The sequence below is a fragment of the Pundamilia nyererei genome, unplaced genomic scaffold, assembly GCF_000239375.1.
Source record: "Pundamilia nyererei isolate P.nyererei 1_Seehausen unplaced genomic scaffold, PunNye1.0 scaffold00181, whole genome shotgun sequence".
NCBI classification, from domain to species: domain Eukaryota; kingdom Metazoa; phylum Chordata; class Actinopteri; order Cichliformes; family Cichlidae; genus Pundamilia; species Pundamilia nyererei.
The window spans coordinates 1,119,104-1,123,132 of record NW_005187582.1 but is presented as its reverse complement, the minus strand read 5'-3'; positions in this window follow the sequence as shown (position 1 = coordinate 1,123,132).

Below are 4,029 nucleotides of genomic sequence, written 5' to 3'. Positions count from 1 at the left end.
ATCTGTTGTATGGTTCCAACCTTTTTATATCACTGCCCAAACTGCATTCATTGGTACAGTTTGGCAGTAGCACAGTGGCAAGGAGATAGTCCTGCATCTTTGTCTACTTACACAAAACCCTGTAGAAGATCATCAAGAGTTCATTTTCACTTAGACACCATGGATCTTTGGGAATGACTGTCATGGCAACACTGATCAAATGTTTCACAACACTTCAGGTCTTACAGTTACTTATTGAAATTCAAGCAGTTCAAGTCCAATGAATAGCTAGCTTGAAATGGCAGAAACATAAGTGGTGAACTCCCAGTGGTTTAAAAAAAGGTAAGGTTACCCTAAACTGAAAAACAATATACATTTCAAAATATACAAATGGCCTTTTTCTGTTAGAAAAATAGTGAAAAATGATGAGGAAAAGGCAATTAACAATAAAAGAGAAACAGATTTTCATACTTTTAAAAGTGTCTCTCTTACAGCTGTGAAAGCTGAGTACAGTCTCAGTCATTAAAGGCACACAGAAACAAACTCTGACAGGAAGACGTCAGGCAGACCCAAAGCCACAACTGAATCAGAGGATAAGTTTCTGAAAGTCAATGGCTTGTATGACGGACAGTTCACAGGACCACATCTTCAAATATAGCTTCATGATGATTATAGTCACCAAGTCTCAGCTTTGACTGCCAGTTACATGTTTGACAAGTCGAGTTCCTGCAAGAAAGCCATTGATAAGACAGCCCTGCGACAGACTGGCGACATTCATACCCTGCCTCTTGCCTATGGTAGCTGGGATAGGCTCCAAGTAATCTCCAAGGAGTTTGATTCCCTGATGATGCTAATGATTCTTTGACACCTGCAGGTTATAGAAAAGGCCATGAGTCACTGGTGTCAGTAATAGCAGACACAAAGAGGCTTTTAAAGCACTTCATACACAGTTCTACTTCCCATTTCCTGGAAATATTTCGACAGTCAGACACTTTTCATAATTTGTTTCCATGTGCTATCACAGTGGATCTAAAATACATCAAGTCCAGTTTTAAAATACTCAAGTCAATTAAACAAATCATAAAAGTCAGTTATATAATTAATGTGGACATGAGCTATTGTTACACTCATTTTTACTCCAGTCCTTGTACTTGACTATTTTCTGAGGAATGTTTTGTGGTTTGTTAAACCACTTGACACTGACCTGTGAATCATACATAAATCATCATAAATCACTCCTGTTAAACACGGACAACAGATTTAAGAGCCACTGAGTCTTTGATTTTATTTATTTTCTGCTGTGTTTTACTTGCATCTATTTGAAAGAGTGTAAACACAAAACATGATTTGATTTTATATGCTGGAATATGCAGAACATAGGTTTAAATGTTAAACACGTTTCTTCAAGTCAAAGACTGTTGATATCATTTAATGTTTGCTTGATGCATAAAGATAAAAGAGTAAAACTCATAAAACAAGTTTTTCATTTGATTTAATTTTATATGATGTATTATTTATAAAAAATAGAATTGGGCTAAATGGTCTATTGCTAACTAACTAATTACTTTAGCAAATAAGTAATCAGTAAAGTAATGGGATTAATTTTTTTGGAGAGGTAATCAGTAATTAGTTACTGATTACTTTTTTCAAGTGCCTTGACCAACACTGGTAACGAGTACATGCTCATGTTAATATTTTGGGTAATCCTTTGATCAGTATTAAGAGATTGTGCAACTGTGTTAACCATGAGTAAAATCACATTTAAGTGATGGTTCTGTCTTTAACCGTGACAACACTTAATACTATTTTTCTAATACAGGATTATGTTTATGATTAGTTGGCCACACAGTTGTAATCTTCCTGCATTCCTTCACACACAGAACTGCCAGGGTCTACGCTGGGTCATGTCCACAGACACTCATGAACCTCAGTCACTGGAAGAGGCAGTTTTACTACTCAAACTACATTTCTCATTTATATATTGATCACATTTATATTTTATCTTTTATTAAGAATTAAAAATGATTTATTGTTGGAAAGTAGGGAAACGCTCTGGTTTAGCACTGATCATTTTTACTCACATAAGCCTGGATATTAGGACCTGTTAGCCTCTTAGCTGTGATGTAGGGGCAGGGGGAACTTCTCCTTCTACCCCAGGTCACATGACACAATCCCACTTTTAGTCACTATTTTAAGACTTTTGGTTACATCGTTTGGTCTTCATGAGCAAAGGATAGCTTGGTTCTCATTAATTAGTAACATGTCATCATCTTGCCTTGCTGTTTCGGGTTTAGTCATCTCAGTATTTAGCTCAAAGTACTTTTATTTTGAAATTATTTAAAGGCAATGTTTTGATCTAAATATGATCGCATGTGTCATATGATATGATACAGGGTGAGCCCATATCATATATCATGGAGTGGGGTACGCTTCTGCTTTCTGAAATTGAGGGTCAAATAAAATTCATGGTGTTGAGTTGGTCATTGTGATAGTCACAGCGTCCCACCTGACACTGTTTGTAACAGCTGCTAATAGCTAACCTGTTAGCTGTCAGTCAGTTCACCTTTCTTTGCAAACAGTTTCTCAAACGCTGACGTTCCTCAGTCGCCTTTCTGTCCCTTTTCTTTCTTTTCAACACAGCGTGCATTAGCAACAACCATGACAGAATAAATGAGCAGTTGTGTAGACAAATACTAAAAGAAGACGAGTTTTTAGGAGGAGTCTTTACCTTACAATATAAAGGCCTCAAGGCAGCTGTTGTGGATTGGTGGTAAATATGTTTAAATTGAACTGAATTACTGCGTATCATAGGACGTCATGTAGGCATGTAATAGTGCATGTTTGGTAGGTGGGTACATTAGTGTCTATCATGGACTACAGTGCAGTGTAACATGTTACATTTCATTAACCATGCAACAGTCATGTGCCATGACGAGGGCCTGTGTTCTGGCATAACGTACTCTGCAGTGTGGTGCAAAGTTTTGCTGCAGGTAAAATTCCTCAATACAGATCAATCAGAATCAGTTGTACCTTTTAGTGTGTTTTATTTTTTTCTTGATCTGAGAAAAAAGTAAAACGTCTGACATTTCCCACAGTGCTGTAGTGGTTAGCACTCACAGAACAGCACACACACCTGGACAGGTCAGGGCAGGCATCCATAAAATTAAACCTAAACACATGCAGCTTTGCCACATTCCTGACTAAAACAATGAGCCTTCTGTGCTGAAGGATCTCATAAGTCAAACATAAATGAGTCGTTAAAGTCCCTGTCTGAATGCCAGCATGACTGTGGTGCTGCCCCAAGCTTTCAGTGAACATTCCTGTTTAGATCACACTTCATAAACTGAAAGACTTTCTGTCTGTGAACCAGTAAGACTGGCAGGGATAAGGACAGTGATGAGAGCATTAAAATGACACATTTTGCTGTTAAATTGCTACATAAAAATAGATCTGCTAACCCCAGGGTGCTGTCCATTGTTACTATAAATGGGATACTCTGCTCCGGTGAGCAAGTTTGGAGGCGTTGTTTGTAGTTACGTGTCTGTGGTGAAAATCCCTGAGTTGTGCTGATGCCAGCTTTACTTCCTCATTGTTGAGGCCTCCACCTGAAACTGTCCTCCGTGTATAAATAAAAAGAATAATACAAATGAAAAAATGAACACTTGTTTCATGTAAGAAACATCATTTCTTCTGAGTGCATGGATTATAATGAGTAAGGAAATGGACAGTACAACTCTCCATGTATATTTTTGTTTTATGTCATCTTAAGCACAATTTGTCTTTTTATTTAGGTCACACACAGGATGCTTTATTTAGAAAAACAAAAACAAAAAAACAGTTTCCTGTTTCCATCCCAGCTCTCAAAGTTATCACTGCGTCTTTTGTCACTTGAAAATTACTCATCTATTCAGATATACTCTTTTTTTCCATGCATGTCTCACTTGCCAGGAGATGATAGAGAAAGTTCTCTGTAGTCATAAGCCAAGGACACAGTTAGACTTTGATCAAAAAAGCTATTGTAAATACGTTGATCTGGACACATTGTTACAT